The sequence below is a fragment of the Chaetodon trifascialis genome, chromosome 4, assembly GCF_039877785.1.
Source record: "Chaetodon trifascialis isolate fChaTrf1 chromosome 4, fChaTrf1.hap1, whole genome shotgun sequence".
Classification (NCBI taxonomy): Eukaryota; Metazoa; Chordata; class Actinopteri; order Chaetodontiformes; family Chaetodontidae; genus Chaetodon; species Chaetodon trifascialis.
In genome coordinates, this window is record NC_092059.1 from 18,813,218 (window position 1) to 18,831,431 (window position 18,214).

Here is an 18,214-nt window from a genome sequence, read left to right on the forward strand (position 1 = left end):
ATGCAGCATCAAAATACTGGTTCACATACAACTGTTTACATCTGCTCTTAGTCGAATATTCAGTAAGGGAAGCACATTCTTCTTCCAAAGTCAGAGCGAAAACATAACATTAGCATTTGTGCACGGTGATGTATGGAGCACCAGTGAGACCTTGTTTAAATACATTAAGTGCTAGAAATGCTACTGTGTGAGCAACATGCAGCTACAGTGTTTTAATCTAAATGTAAAGACAAATCAAAATGCCTTCACTAAAATGAACCTGTGTTGAACACACAGGCTCGTAACACACAGTCTGCCCACCATGCATAACAGAGCACACACAAGTTCACAGAAAGCTCATCTGATTATGAGGATATTCATGCAAGTATCAAATAATAAGGTTTACCTTGACTCACAGATTATTCTAAGACTGTGGAGAAGCAAATATGCTAAACACATAAAATGTTAATGAGTCAACTGCCCAGAGATTTTAATATCAAATGCAATGATTCAAAGTAGTTGAGCCATAAGGCGAAAGACGGTGTGGGTGTACAATGAAGTGTGATTCACAGACGAGAAAATGGACACACCCCCCCCCCCCAAAAAAAACCCACAAAAAAAACAAAAACAAAACGGGAGATGTGTTTGCACTGAGTATGAAGTCTCTATTAAGTGACGGAGGAAGATGAGGAGGACGAAAGATGGAGGGTCTGTGGTGGTGAGAAAACATTTGACACACACACACACACACACACACACACACGCGCACATACACACACACACACACACACACATGCCTACAACTACATATGAAGCAACCACAAGCCCACATTTGATATGAGTCACTGATGAATCAATTTTACAATTTTACAGAACAGACTGGCCAATAATGATTAAGAATAAACAGCTAAACAGAGACCTGAACAGCGCCCCCTACATCTCACCGTAGGAAAGCATAAGATAACTGTATCCGTAAATCTGTACTGTAAATCAACTGTATCTTTTTGAGACCATCACTGTCCTGTGCCAGCTACTTTTTGCATGCTGTCATGATGAAGATGACCACTCGTGAACATGACATGTACAATGACAAGATGTGTGTTTTGCTATCTTTTGTATTCTAGAAGAAGTTTCGGCTTGGACGAAAGGTCAGGGGGACGCTGAAATCACGGGAAATCATCCTTTGGGGAGCATAAATATTCTTCCCAAATTTCAAGGTTATCTGTTTAAAACTGTTGCAAATTTTTCTGATTAACTCAAATTTAAATAAATGGATATGTTGTCCACTCACTGGAGGTAATAATAATTTGCTAATCAACATCTCTTTACTACCTGACTTCACCTATAAACAGGAAGGGCATCTGGATTAACCAGTCTCCTCCTGTGTGACTGGATCAGCCTGATTAATCCTTTCCACACAATGGTGCTGGATGGCATACGAAGTGCTGATAATTATCACCGTATCTATGTTGTAAAGATGGACAGAAGTAAAGCGGAGGTGTTTTAGTGCTGTTTTTTGGCATAAATTAATCTGCCTGGCTTCAGCCCAAGATAATCAACTGAGCCACAATTAGGATCTTGGAATAGCAGTTTGAGTGTCATTTGTCCACCTTGATTGCTTTGTTGTAAAACTGAGATTTTATTGGGAGACTTGAGGCAATAAAATCCAGCGGTGAATCAGAACATTATGCGACTCAGCTTCCGCTCTCAACTACATCCATTGAAACTTTCCTTCATGACCCCCTGTGTGTGTGTGTGTGTGTGTGTGTGTGTTAGTAAGTATAATCCTGGGAATCGCCCCACATTTCCCTTGCCAATGTATTTTAATGCCACTCTTCTCAATGTCACATCTCGTTTCTGTCGGCCAATGCACCAAGTAACCAATCACATTAATGGCTTGATGTCATCCGGTAAAATCTTGTAAAAACTGGGCTAGACATTGAGTAATAATGTAGGGATGAAGTGATTATTCATAAATACTGCTATTAAATAACACAATTTGATTCAGCTGAGTTTTTCAATTTGCTTTGTTGCTCACCTCCGTGTGTCTGTGTCCGTCTTATGTGCAAACACAATTGATGGTAAGGCTGAGTGTAATTAATAAATGGCTTCTCCTCCCACAAGTCCTGCTAGTAAGATAAGTCCATTGATCAGTGACAGCTGCTCTTACAGTATGTCAGCAATGCTTCAATAATCTGTAAAGAGCAGATAGACTGGGAACTGAACACTTCAAAGTCCAGAGAGACACGCTGCTTCATGCGTGAAGCCCTCACACTTCAAATTTCAATTCATTTTATTTCACTTTTTGCATGGACAGTTTGATTTGTTGATTGTAGTCCTGAAATTATTCACTGATAAGCAGATCAACCGATTAGTTGGCTCATAAGCCAATCCTTATTGAAAGTTATTTATCTGATAAAAAAACACCAAGCCATGTCATCTGGGTATTCTTTGGCTTGGCTTGGGATACTAAACATGTTTATATGTGGTACTGTATGTACCACCTGAAGCATAAATGGGAGATACCATATGTTTATAGGACCTTCAACAAAACTGGATGCTGCTACTACCGTGGATCACAGCAGCAACTTTTCAATTGCTCCACAGATTTATTAAGTTTGCCCCCTACATGCTTTCTCAGAGTTAATACAATAAAAAAAAATCGTCATTCTTTGAGAGAATACAAGGGGAAACAGCAGGATTAAAACAAAAAAGATGACTGAGATTAAAACTAAGAGAGACATGGAAGAGGAACATGGACAGACTCCTGCAACATGTCTCCTCTGGCTACTGCTGTTGGCTTTCCGGGCAGCAAGTCAGACATCTTTCAGCTACAATGACAGCTATATGATTCGGCTATGAATATGGTCTGTGAGAAAGGAAGTGTGGGTTACGTGTGATATGTGAGAGAGAGGGAAGGAGACTTAAGCAGAGAGGCATACAGTAGATCGCCAGTCAGATTATAAAGCTTCCACATGAACAGTAAGCAGTGCTGAACACACAGTGTGTTACCAGGCTGTGTGTGTGTGTGTGTGTGTGTGTGTGTGTGTGTGTGTGTGTGTGTGTGTGTGGTCTTGTCCAGACGAGGCTTGACAGAAAGTTGATATGTATCAGCAGCTCAGATGCAACCTGGTCACGTCCTCCTTCCATGTGCCCCAGGGGAAGACAGGAAATTACTTTGTTTGTTGAAGAAAACAATTATGAATATGAGGACAGAAAAAGGGGGAGAGAGGAGAAGAAAACAACACAGCACCAACTCTGCACACTCTGAAGAGACAGAGGAGTGACAAGCCTGACATCAAAATGGATGAAATCAGCAACAAAGGCTGAATCTTCTCACCCATCTCTTGTCCCTCTCATTGAGGTAGGATCCTAAAAAGCTGGCCTGAATTCCTGTGGATTACATCTGTTTTATTCCCTCCCAACAATATAATCTCAGTTCATTCCGGTTAAGGCAGACCGCTAACTCCACCCCTCCCCTGTTCACACCCAGATTATAGGTTTGGTCATCTTTTGGTTAGAAAAGGAATGTCTCGACTGTCTATGGTTCATTAAGACAGGGGTTCATTAAAAACCTCTGACTGCATCTTCTCACAGTCACAGTCCTCAAATAAAGAACCACTAACGTCTTCAAATGGTGGAATGCTATTTGTCTGTGAAAGGAGAGGAGCGGAGAGCGAAAGTGAGAGTGACACAAGGAGGGCAAGAGAGAGAGGGGGAGAGAGGGGGAGAGAAAGGGAGAGGGAGAGGGAGAGGGAGAGGGAGAGGGAGAGGGAGAGGAAGAGGAAGAGGGAGAGGGAGAGGGAGAGAGAGGGAGAAAGGGGATGTGGAGAAACCATGATGAACCACAAGGTCTGGAACCACTTTGAGGAAACATAACATCAATTCCAGTGTCACTCTAATGGCCAGCAATCTGCTGTTATGGAATTTCTTATATAACCTGCAGGTTGAGTGAAGCTACACATACATGCTGTATCTACCAAACCTCATGGTGTAGGTAGAGACAGTCAGTTGCATCCTAATCTAATATGGATCTACGGGCTCTGTCTGGTTGCACCATGAGCAACTTTTGCACAGGCATCAGTTTCAATTACGACTCATGAACTGCTGTTTGTTTTTCTACCATCCTTCTGCGGCCATTCTTGACAGTATGAACTGTCCAAGTAACAGAAATAGGTTCAAGACCTGAGGACAGAAATGTTTTAACCTTAAGGTATGTGCACTACCTGCTCTGTACACTTCTGTCTCAGCTGGAACAACGTCAGTCACGTCAGTACTGTATGTGCTAACACTGTACACACATGTGTGAGCTGCACAAAGGTACGCCATTGTTCTTGTGAATATGACTGCATGTTATGTAACACACTGGTACTTCTAAAACAACAAGAAGGGGCCACTGCAGGAGAATCCTGCTACAACTGCTGCACTAAAGTAATGCAAAATAAAGGCCGGTGTGACTCTCACGTATGTCAAGAAGCAGCTGCATTGCATGCACAGACACAAAAATAACAACACACACAGGAACAAATGCATACAAGCATGCACCACGTGGAGCTATCCATTACAATGCTCTAATGAGACAGTATAAAGTGTAAACTGTTTGACATTGGGGCTGTATTACACCCGGCCGCCCTCTCTGACTCACACTGTGATGAAAAGGAAAATGAAACACACTTTCTTATTGCTCACATAAGAGTTTAAATGTTAGACTGATGAAATGAAGCAGAAGGCATAAATTCTAAATATTTTATTGAAGAATGAGACTTCAGAGATGATTATGAGACATTTAGGACATTTGAAAGAGAAACTTGAGTCAGAACATAAAGTAAACACTAACACATTGTCCCAGTAGAACTACACTCAGGTTTTTTAGTTCTTGGATACTAAATGATTCCAATTCTCAATTTTGTTAAAGGCAACAAATGCTAGCAAATAAAACCTTTTGCACCGAGCCTTATGACTTGCCAGAGGGGGTGAGAGTGAAGACAAAAACAAAACCTTGTGAATCTGAAGGAAAAAGCCCTCAGCATGGCTGGAAAAGAGCCTGTCCAACCTCCTGCATGTGTGTTCAATGCAAATCAACCTCAAACAGCTCTCAAAGAGGATATGTGCTGCTGATGTCTTAAACTTAGAAAGCCCTCAATTTTAATTCCTATGAAATATGACAGGAAGGCATTCTTGTTCCTGCGCTGCCCTCAACAACTATAGAGAGTGATTAACACTGCAGTAAAGAAAGGGGAGTAACTTCCTTTTCCTCCAATCTGCCTTTTAATCTGGACAAATTGCACTCCACTCACATGGGTCGGTGTGGCCAATTTGTTTTGGAAAGGATGCTAAATGACCAAAAATGAATCTCACTCAGTCGCTGACCAATGAGGTCAATGAGGTACTGAATCTCTCAGAAATGTTAAAAGCTGACAGTAGTGACGAGCCTGTGGCGTAATGAGTAACACTGCAAATCATCTTCAGTCCAGTCCACAGTGACTCCTGCACCCTTCTCTCTCCTCTCTTAATGTTATTTGCATACATATATATATAAATGCTTTCTGGCAAAGCCCAGAAGGGTCACATCATTTTGCCCTTTTGCATAAGATAGCAACCTGAGTAAACAGTGTGAAACACTGATATACTTGGAAGCACTTTGATGTCAATCAGCCCTTTCTTGTCTCTGATCTATTGCTGTTTCAGTCTTTTCCGGTCTTAATCAGTCTTTCACTTCTCCAATTCTGACTTTACAGTGATGTATAATCAAATGAGGTGCCTAAGATAGAGTAAAGCCTGGATTCTTGATGACGTCAATGCATCACATTGAAGAACAAAAAAGTAGCCATCGCTGAACTGAATGTGACATGACACAACATGGCCATAGGATGGTTTTCCCCCAAGCAAATGCACTCTGACATTACTGAATCACTTGAAGACAGCACTTACAACTGACAGCAAAAAAAAACACAGTGCAAATTAATCTGTTTGAGTCGACCCATTTCCTTTTGTTTACAACAGCATGCTTGAAGTTTGAGTTTTACATAACCACAAAAAACTGAAGTAATTGGAATCATGACAGTGTACAGGACCAGTCTGGGAGTGAACGTGGATGAGCTCCTCTGAGGATCGAAGCTATGAAAACAATTACTGCTACATTAAACCATAATACCACATGTCAAAAGTCCGGAACACAGGCACAGCTGGAACCACACAGAGCACTCCCCAGAAGGCTCCTTCTTACTTTATTGACTCTCAGACTAACAATATCAAAAACCCTTTGCAGCCATCTTTCATTACAGACACAGATACTGAACAGCGTAGAGCCAATACCTCTTTCAGTACTCCACTGCAGTCTTACAGTGGGACCACAGATGACAGGTGCTTTGTGCCATGTGCTGTAGTTTCACTCATGTGCAGTTTCTCTGTACCTCTACCTCCCATGTCTCCCTGTCTCCCCTTTTCTTCCCCCCTCTGTCTCTCTCCCTGCTGATATGGTGAAAATCAATGGCTCCTCTATTCTGTGGAAGGTCTGATGTCTGCTAATGAAATCCTATCTGTTATGAGTCATCCATCTGATAGCCGTTGGGACAACGACTGGCAGAGAGGACCGTCTCTCCAGCATCATTTCTGATCTCTCACACAGACAAATGTGCACACCTTTACGGGCACGTCCATTCATGCAAACATAAATGTGTTGTGTGAAAAAGTAAACCCCGATAATTGAGGTGACTCTCCAAATGAAAATGCTCATATTTTTTTGAGTAAAAAAAACACACACACACGCACGCACACACTCTTTGTGGTCAAAGTATTCTCCTGGTCATTAACTTTGAAAATACATATCGATGTGCATTTTCATGAAAAATGACAGCGCCATTTTTAGAGCAACACAGAAAATGTTTATTTCTTAAAAATCAAATTGCAACCAAGTTATAGATTTGTTGTGTTTGAGAATAAGTTTGAAATACATTGTTTAAAGTTTGGATGAGTTAGGAAAGTTATTTAATGAAGGTTTTCTTGCTTTAAAAAAAATGTGCACTTAGAAAAACAACAATTTCCATTTTTTTGTATAAAAAATTATTAATTTCCTATGAAGTCAGTCTCCAACACATCAAAGTCTGCGTTTTACTGCATCTCTAGCTGAACTGACAAAGTCAGACATAAAATAAAATCCCTTACACTTACTTTTCTAACAAATTGTTATCAAGATAGGTCAAGATATGCACTTAGCAGGACACTTGACTATTACATTTTAATTTGTTGAAAATTGAAAATAAACTTGTCTCTGCTATCTAGTGGAGAAAACTATGTGGTAGCAAGCTACCTCAAACATATCAGGTATTCATGTACAGCAATTTCTTGTTACTTATATCTGCGATAAGCTATCCAAAAATACACAAGCTAGTAGCCAGCTAGTAGCCAGCTAGTAGCCAGTACTTCTGTGAAAAGACTGACTCAGATCAGCAGTGGTTGTATACAGTCTCTGACTCTCGCACACTGCCATGACACCTCAGCCATCAGTGTTTCACTCTCTGTTTGTGAGAGAGAGCGGACTAGAAACTCAGATCTGTCACCCCCGACTGTTAACTCACATTCACACATTTAGTATGCACACAGACTAATAATGACTGATTGACACTGAATGATAAAAGCTCAAAGTTATAGAGGGCAGTGATTGTTTAGTGATGTCTTATAGGTATAATATGTTACATTTCTTCATAAAAATGTCTAAATATGACAAGACCCATGTCAGATATTTTGTTGAGCTGTGTTCTTAAATTATCCTAAGTGTTTCCAATAATCTTCGAGCCCAGAGAAATTCGTAATTTTATTCGAGGTAATGGTGCTTTTGTACTTTGGAGGAAACACCACATGATATGTCAGAATGAGGAAGCAAGTCGGTGAACGCGACTAAATATAACCTCAATGAGACGTTAATACAATGCCTAAATGAACATTTCTGCCTAAGTCATGCTGGACAGATTTCATCTGCAGTGGAACACAACTCCCATGATGCCACGGTACCTCACAACGTCATCAAAGTACATCTTTCATTATTGTTTTGATTAAGAGGCAGCTCGAGGCAGAAATTATATAATGTACATTTAAAGGCTAGTAACAATGACCTAATGTCATGCAAACACATCTTTGATATTAACTGAGCCACACAAATCGATGCATGTACACACACACTGAATTACAAAGTGTTTTTCTTCAGCTCTTTCAAACAAGCCTGAATGTTGACCAGGCATACATCCCAATGTACACACAGAGTGCTTAAATGCAAAGCCTCACACTCATTCAAACAGAAACTTTGCATGCAAACAGTCCAAGCCTGCGAACATGTCACACACAGCTGGCGAGACATTTTTACACATGCTGCGTCACTCTTTAATCACACCCTCAAAACACTCCGTTCATGAATCGCTTTCCTCTGACCCCTAATACCTACATTTCTCTCTCTGCAGCCCTCCAACCTTTCAATCCCTCCCTCATCGGCTACATCTCTCAACTCAACCAGTATCACTCCAAACGCTGCTAATCTCTTCCTGTAGCTGTGCCTGTGCGTCACTGTGCTAGTGCATCCTCCGCTGATTGAAACTGACATCTGTTTGCACTGGTCTGGCTCAAAGCCATACAGTACAAATAAAAGTACACACAGAGTGCTAGACCTAGACATATCCGCAGATATGGCAAAAGAGGGACTCTGTTACACCCATAAGGATGAATACAAAGGCACTGTTTCTGATAAACCAAGAGCTGGAAGGAAGGAAGGATGGAGGGAATGAAAACTGAAGCTTTAAAAGAAAAAAATCTGATGTCTTTCTTGTCTTTCTTTCTACTTCAGTGTTTCATGAGGTTTCATGTACACCTCTAATCCCCCCTTTAAGTATTCCTATACCTGTAACCCAGCAGAATAAGTCTTGCTATTTCCCGAGGGCTCGTTGAAAGGTATTTAGGGAAAATAAGGATATCACTAATTGAAGTAGATGATACAAGCTGAACGTAAACGGGTTCCCTGCCAAAAAACTATGAAAAATATGTCATCAGTGCAGAAACACTCATAATGATCATGTGCGCTGACGTTTAACTCACAAACAAAGAAGACAACCATGGCAATTTAATCTAACTGCAATAAGTTTTCATGTGAATTTATTCATTAAGCTGCTTGGTTCAGCCAAGCATTAACAGTCAGCTTGGGAGCTGAATACATTACGCAGAGAAGCACATTAATATTATATGGCCAAATAAATCCAGCTTCCCTGAGGGTTTCCCTGCCACCATGTCTATCCACGCCTCCTTTGATAATATGAAAGACAGTGCTGGAGGAACCGTGTGACGGAAAGAAGAAGCTTTATCCACATCAGCAGGACAACAGGACATACGAGATGCTCGGGGGATGAACTGATTGAGGGACTCAGGTGGAAAGGGGACGGTATGAGAGAGAGGATGGTGGGAACAGCAGAAGTGGAATGAAGGCAGAGATGCCTCCAGAGCAGTAAGGTGTGTAAGGACAAAAATCACTGCTGATTTGTGGCCATAAATGAAGATGAACAAGCTTCTACCTGAACAACACAACACAAATTGGCATGAGCAAAGCGAAGCATTAGCATACCATCCATGATTTTGTTGCTTTCCTCTGTACACACAGAAGTGCTGACAGAAATGAGCACACACCTAAAGCTGCCATTTTGAACCAAGATGCAAATCCAGATACAGAAAAGTGACATTAAATGACAACGGAAGAAAATGTAATCTAAGGCACAGAGGTTGCACAAGCCTCTCTATCACTTTCTGAAATCACCCTGCCTACCACGTGAGCTGATCAGACTGAAAAAAAGCCGTAAACAAGGATGTGACTCAACAAAATACAGGCCTTTCATGATGATCGCACTGTCCTCCTTCCCTCCCTCTGTATTTCTGTCTTGCCCTCTCCCTCCGGGGCTCTGACACGCATTGCTGCTCTCTGTGTATCTCTTCTACTCTCACGCTATCCTACATGGACATTTTACCTCATATCTTCTTTGCTATCACCACCAGTCCTCATTTTGTTTACCTGCTTCTTCCTGGAAATGGCTTTATAGCACACTCTCCATTCTCTCTCTCCATCTCCCAGCTTGTGTCAGTTTCTTTCTCTGTGTGTCTCTTTCATTGTTTGTCTCTCCTCCAATTGCGTACTGTGGCTTGCCCTATGGACTTTATAAAAGGCACTATTATGATAGCTGAATTTTTGTAGTGTGTGTGTGTGTCAGGACTGAGAAAGTTACAGGGAGACTTGCTAATCCATGGAGTTAGGCTCACAGAGGATCTAAGCTGTGACCTGAACACATCCCTCTGGTGTGTAAGCATGCGTGCGTGTGTGTGCGTGTATGTGTGAGTGTGTAAGGACACACAGATGATGAGTCAGTCAAACAGATAGCACAGCATGCCGTTCAAAAAACTGTACAAATAAGGTACATGCATTGTTTAACACGACACAGAAGCATAAATATCATCAACAGGACACTGAAGTACATTCAGTTGGTTCTCTCCTGAATTCTGCTTGTTGATGGATCCACCAGAGGCTTTCCCTGCTCCTCCTGTATCATAAACTATGACACAAAGGTGCCAATGGTGCCATCACAGTGGTGGCATTGGTGTTACAGCTGTAGCCACAACATGAGGCTGGCTTTTCGTGATAAAACTAAAGCTACTGATTCAATTAGATCACACATCTTTGACAGCAAATCACCTACTGTTTTGACAACAGGCTCCATCAATCTCTGTGTGAGCCCTGTCAGGCTGAAAACACCATCCCTAGTCCATTGGTTTTTAAAGTATGAAACCAAACTAACTGCCAAATCACATACAGTGTGCAGATCTACAATGCAGTGGTATTCATTTTTAACAATTCTGCATCCTTAAAGCATGATAATGTTAAACAAAAAAATACCTTAAGCCGTTTACACAGCCTTTTTTATCAGAACATTTTTCACACAGATGTTTTTAAAACCTGGCATACCATTCAATGAAACAGTTTGATTACGCTGTAAGAGAACCTCATCTTCCCCCAGCTGCCACTGGATTACACAAACATGTCGGTTTATCTGGCTCTGAATCTTGGAGCATCATTACATAAGCTTGTCTGTGTGTGTGTGTGTGTGTGTGTGTGTGTGTGTGTGTGTGTGTGTGTGTGTGTGAGACTGGGTTTGTCTGCACAGAGAAGAACATGGAATTTGGAGGGGCTGCTGTGAGGATGTTGTGTCTATGAATGCATGAATGAATATGTGTTGGGAAGAGTCTGAACAAGAACAAGCAGATTCATTTTATCGGTTTCCCCTTTGCCCTCTCCTGTCCTGAGTCTCTGTACCTGTATGTCTGTGTTGTGGGGAAGTTCATTTGGTCTCTGTCAAACTTAGTGTCAAGCATGGTCACAATGGACCCATTCTACTGCGACACATTCAGCAATGACCTTTCCTCTGTGTCGGTCACACTTTGTGAGGAAGACACACACAAACATGCACTTTGATGACTGAACAAAGGTATATATGCGCCAGTGTTTGCCTAATGTTGTATTAGCATCCATGTTCACGCTCATGCGATTATTAGGAAAAGCCAGTGACTCACTTTTCCTGCATCCATACTCAGAAATAGCCTTGTCTATCACACAGTGTCACACTGTGACACAGTCCTATCAACATACAAGGACTTACATCAATTTGTGCACAGCTGTCGTTTTAGTCATGTTTTGTGGCAACAAGTCAATGTACACAGTTACTATTTCCACACACATGTACTTCAATTAATGTTTTTAAAGCAACACCATGTCATTCACACTGTGCTCCAGTGCAGGAATTTTCTTTCTCTACCAACAGCCCTAACATGACAGCTTTCATCATTTCATCTGTTAGTCGCTTTCTGTCTCTGTGATTTGAAATTTCTGTATGTTCTGCCTGGTAAAAATGTCCTATTTATCATTACAGTACCTAAGGACAACAACAATCTATGGCCTGTGTGTCAGTACGTACACAGCGATGAATAGCAAACGGATGTTTGCTATGAAAAGTGTACGGAAACATTTGTGTGTATGTGTCGCTGGAGGACCAGATTAGACCAATACCGTGGAGTAAAACTATGACTCAGGATGGAGAACAAGTGGCACCAATCGTGAGGGATGGCAGGGAGATATAATTCTGCATTCCACATTGCAGGCGCTATGCTGCTCTGTTTCATCCCGTCATAAAAATTCTGCTGGGCCACTGAGGGCTGTTTCCGATGCATCAGCCCACAAGTTATGTGTCTGGGCCAATGGCAAGACACTAAATTACTCATTTGGGCCTGCAATGTGAAGCAGTGTAGCACTCCTTGCACATAAGTCTTAAACATGAACCATCCTGGTGCATCATCCTTTATCTTTTGGTGCCCACATCAACACACCAAATATCTATTTATTCCTTTTGTACTTGGGAGCCTCTGGCCAGCTCATTACCAAACAGACCTAAGTCAGCCTACCTGTCGTTACCCAGGGAACCATATGTTTATTTAAGTGATAAGTTAACTTTTTTCGTGATAATGGTCACACACGGTGGTATCACTGTGTTTGTGTCTGGTAGGCTGGAACTGTTGCATGCTTCTAAGTATTCCATGATATGTCAACATGGCGTTACCCATTTGTGGAGGCAATTTTTTGTTCAGCCATAACTAACAAGCTTATGTTATCAATGTTGTTAGAGTGACTTTGTGTGGCAGAAAGAACATCCTCCTATAATGCAGCTTTTTTTGCTCATGCCAGCAGGCCCTGTAGGAGAAAATGCAATAGCACACAGGATGCTTCTTGCAATTAGTACGATGTTGCTGTCAGCTGTTATTATCAACAGAAATATAACCCTATTATGACTAAGTTGATGATCACGATGGGTTAATGCCAACCTGTAGTCCAAGTGCTGGCATTACACCCATAAAACAACACAGACTGGTTATTCCACAGGGAACTCAGCAGCAGGATCACGCTGTTTTCATTACAACTCAATTGAAAGGGATGATCTTTTTTGCTGACATGCTGTTGACAAGCCGAGTCAGTGGATATGACCCTGCATGCTTGTGTGCCACAAGCTGAGCCATATAGAGAGGGAATTTAAAATTTTATTTGGCATTAATTGTATTGTAGCAAAATTATGCAAATCGTTTTTTGACAATCCACCAACTCAAGAGAGCAAACAATCACAAGCATTAAAGTTATCATTGCATACAAAGTCAGCTAATAGTACATCAAAGGACTGAAGTGGAGTCGCCATATGGCCTTGTGTCCTCACTGCCCTCTACCCTGCAGCAGTCCAGTCAAGGGTTTATCCAAGTTTCAGCCCGGCAAGCTCTAAGCACTGAGCCTCAGTGTGACAGTCTGATTCCTGACCAGGATTAACAAGACTACAAGTATGAAGCTCTACTAGTGACCACGAGAGGCTGCAGTGTTCATTACAACCCACAAAATTGTTGGAGGGACTCAAATTCACTCTAACAACATCCTGAAGAGATAATAACAACATACTGATCTAAATGTTCTTTGAGCCTTGTTAGTGCTGGGACTACAATAGTAACTTTCTCCTGATGGTGGTGTGGCAGGAAATGCCATGGGTTCATTAAAATCAAAACCGTTTTCCCACTGGGAACATCAATGTGATGGACACATTTTATAACAATCTACCAATAAGATAATGAGGGACTTTGTGTAAATGTACAAAACGGTTGGGCATGAAAGTGGAACAAGAGGAAATGTCCAAAATGCAAAAGGACTAGGTAATAGGAAGCAAGAGAAAATGTTTATTCTGGTTGCTTTTTTTGCGTGGGAGGGGAAGTTTTATCTTGTTGGTAGTGCTGGGTGAAATGTGAGAGGGTCACTTAACAGATTACGATGAATCCTCTGGGGACCAGGGATATGCACAGTAAACGGCCTGGTAATCAACCCATCAGTTTGCATGATGATATCCCACTTTGGCCAAGCTTGTTGAGTGCTTAAGAACGTTAGCAAATTAATTTTGGATCATATGTATCATAACTGTCGTACAAAATTTAATGGCAATCAGTGTTAGTGTTAAATGGACACTGATACAGTACTGTTCTAACACAGTTAGAAATGTATTCCTTTAAACATAACTTCTGTCTTGAGCCTCCTCCTTAAAGCTCCTACCCTAAAAGTCCAACGGGATCAGGAATCCCATGCTGCACCAGTATGATTACCTTGAGGAGAGCTGAGTAAATTACACACAAGTGCAGGTTCTCATGAGTACAGAAAAGCATACAGGAGACGTGTTACGTAAAAAGACATTATGCCAGGCAATGATGTACACACACTGTGCACCAAAGCCACAAATGCAGTAGATGGCTTGCAGTAAACTCAGGAAATTCAGAGCAAATGATCATGGTAAATACTATTAGACAGTTGGAAATTATAGGGGGAGAGGGTCTCTTCAGGAAAAAAACAGTGGAGAACTAGAATTACCACCTTGTGGTTGTATGTCTCCGCCACTCAGTCAAGCTGCAGTTTGTATCCATGTCCTTGCAGACTCATGTATGTAGTGAAGCTGTTTAAATGTTTGACCTCATCAACTTCACTGATTTCTATTGAATATCTGCTTATTCTGAATTTGATGCAGGAACATGTTTCAAACAAGTTGGGACAGGAGCAATTATGATTCTGTTCTTTTTACTTTTAAATGCAGTTAAGTCCAGAGTTTTGAACGGTTCTCAAGTTCAATTTCAAATGTGGATGTAGCTGAGAACAGGACAGGTGAATGGACGAACAATATGAAAACACAATGCCTCCGGCCACAGCTGTCGCAAATGCAGGTGAATAAAAACACTTATTTGAAAGCATGTTTGATTTGTGGTTTTACCGAGGGGAAATTGTTTTACTGTGATCATCATTTGGAGGTCACAGCTCAGCAACAGTTATATTTAGTTGGTTAAATATAACTGGTGGTGCTACATTGTGTTGAGAGGGATGGGGGTTGTTGTCACTAAAACTAGCAGACCATTTAATGGCTGTCTTTCTCCCTTTGAACGAAAATGAAGTTATCACCACATGCCTTCTATGCTGTGTGTTACCCAGGGACAACACTGCTGGCCATGGCATGGGGCTTTAAAAAGCAGAGCTAACAAGGATTAGCATCCAATTTTAACACCTGACTGTAATCCTGCCCTCACACAGTCGATGCTAAGCCTGTGCTAGCCATGCTAATGGAAGGAAAGCAGTTTGCAGACGGTCTGTTTTTTTCTTCGTTACTGTTACCCAACGGCTTTGCTCGTGACAGCTGATGACAGGACACACGCAGAGCAGGAGGAGCGATAGTTTAAAGGTGGAGGATTCTTTACTGAAAAATCTGCCTATTGCTGAGTCAGTCAGTTCTGTTAACTCTACTATTTTTGTGCAACTCTGCTTTGCTGATTTTAAAGCATGAGCCAACACTGTACTTAAAATACTGTACACTGCTGAATGCACTGCTTTGCCCTGCAAGAGAAAAAAAGGTAGAGATTACCTATCTACCTAGATTACATGTTAATACACAGGAAAAACATTCAAAAAGTGTTTTTTAGACCACATCACTATCCTATTTCACTGATCAACACTATGTAACAGCATAAACCAAATATCATAAACCAAATACCAAAGGGATAACACAGAATGACCTTAGGTTTATCATTAACTATTGGCTATTGTGTCTGTTATTATCGCCCTGAGACATCCAATATTTATAATTATCTGCATCTATACCTGCACAATCAGCAACAAACACAGCTCTGTCAAGGACAGACAGACAGAAAGGGTGTATCCTTTATCCTGGTCATCAACTAAATTATAACTTGCTGAGCAGGTTGCAGTTTGTATAATGACGCATAGGTGACAAACAGTGATGTTGTATGTTGCTATTACAACCTGCTCAAGCTGAACTGTTGCCTTGTTCCTGATACAGTGGCATGGCAGTTTAATACACTGTTATCAAACGTCATTCAGGAGAAATCATTCTTGTTGCATCAGCCACTTTAACTGATTGAGATTCATACCATTTAAATTTAGGTCTACTTTGACTTCACAGAGCAGGCCAGTAATCACAGAGCCTTATTTTGCACGCGTAGGTGGTTATCAGTTGGAACGGACATGAAGAACAGCCAAAATCATAGACTAATTGGAAAGCTGTTGAGTTCAACAGATCTACAGTACCATTTGGTCAGATAACCATAACAATTCATTACAAGGTTAGTACTTAGAACATAGAAGTTCTTGTTTAGCAGGTTTTTCTGTGTTAACGTCTTTACCTATTGGCAAAGCAAATTTCCCTTATAGTATAATAATGTTTGAATGACTGAACTGTTTTCATAGTCTATACTCCTCCACTAGCTGGCTCAGTGCTCATGATATTGTTACTGTTAATTCTGTAAATGTACAAAATCTTGGAAATGTTGTCTACGCAAACATAACAACGCCCTCATGACATCCTTACAGAAATATGCACCATGCTTCAACAGCATGCTCAGCATTCAAAATAAGAAAAAATGTAGTGGCTGAATTATATCAGGATGACAATTATTCCTGAAAATCACCAATTCCAAAGTGCTAGAAACTATCCGAGAGCCGTCCCTCCAAAATCAATACACAGATTCCTGCGCATCCATTGAATCCATTCCAGATTTTATATGATCCGGCATCTACGTTATCATGTAATGTGATGTGTTCACTGAAAGTGAAAGTAAGGTGGAAGAGTTAGCTCCAAAAAGGGGAGAACTTCAATGTGGAAGTGGTTTGGTTACAAAAGATCAGATGTACAACAAACCACAGCAATATGTAAGAAGTGAAGGAAGACTGTAACAACAAAACAAGACATCACCAACAAATTATCTCACGCAGAAGAACCCGGCTGAGGACGAGGAGAGCTCAGCAGATATTGTGAGTTCTAAAGCAACCAGACAAACTACATGGACATCGACATCCATCCATCCATCCATTATCTATACCGCCTATGCCTTTCGGGGTTGCGGGGGGCTGGAGCCTATCCCAGCTACAATGGGCGAGAATGGACATCGACATGTCTTTGGAAATATGTACTCCATATTTTTTCATATCGTCAAAGATATCACTTTCACAGAAACATCCATAACTATCGTGACATTATTTTCGGGCCATACTGCCCACCCTTACTATGAAACATAATTTTTTATTCTCTGGTTTGATATTGCTTAGAGCCAACAACACATGTCAGGGCAGGAATTACACGATTCCTTTTGAAGCACTGGCACACAAACACGACCAGACGACAAGCTAATGAGATTCTTCCTCAGCAGCAGACACACTGGTATGGAGTTCATTTGCTAAATGCACTTGAATAAACAGGCTTGAATGACAACATCATCCAGCTTTTGGAACTGGACAAAAAATAACCTCTTTAAGGAAATGTATGTAACTACAGGAGGTTAATATTATAAGCGATAGTCATCTGCACATTTTAAACATTTATATTTCCCCATGTTCACTGTCTCAAAATCTCACCTATGTATCATGGATGATGAAAGCTTACATAATTCAAGGCTCACTCAGTAAAGTCAACATATTCAGGTAGCTCTGGGCAGAGTAGTTGTTGAATATAGAATGCCTGAACAATATGAAAGATAAGAAATAAGAGATATATCACAGATGGATGGATGGAGGGTTTCGTGTGCCAGCTGCAGAGCTGTAGGGATTCACCCCTCCATCACTGACCTTCCCCCTGATGATGTCATCAATTAAAGAGACATGAAACTAAAACAGTCATCAATCCTATTTTTCCTTACTCTGTTCAGCCCCACAAAGGGGGATCAGTCCAACTGTGGTTGGGTGCAAATGCTTGTATGCACCCAACCCCTTCAGACATGCAATCCACACGCGAGTGCTGGGTAAAATGGCAATGTAGCGTGAGCGGATACACAGCAGAGTCATACGGTGCTGTGAGTGTGTATGCGTGTGTGGATGCAATTCAGAGTACACCATACAAAGAGAATTTATACAAGTGAGCCAGCTGGGCACATAAGCCCTCCTGCACAATAAATCCAAATAATCCTTTACGATGGGAAGCGGGAAAAGGGGGGGTTGGGGGGCACTCACTATATGCACACGCACACACACACACTCACAAAGGTACACACGGTTCAATTAGCCTCGCCATTGTGCCTCTATGGTAGACATTCAGTGGCTGTGCCCTTTGAGAATAACATGCAAGTCACTGGAATGTATGCACTCAAAATA

General features: G+C 41.3%; 1 protein-coding gene across 3 annotated transcripts in view; it reads right to left on the reverse strand.

Annotated features, from left to right (window-relative positions):
• Positions 1-18,214, reverse strand: part of sgip1a (SH3GL interacting endocytic adaptor 1a) — a 73,672-nt gene that overhangs the window by 39,191 nt on the left and 16,267 nt on the right. The window lies entirely within an intron of this gene.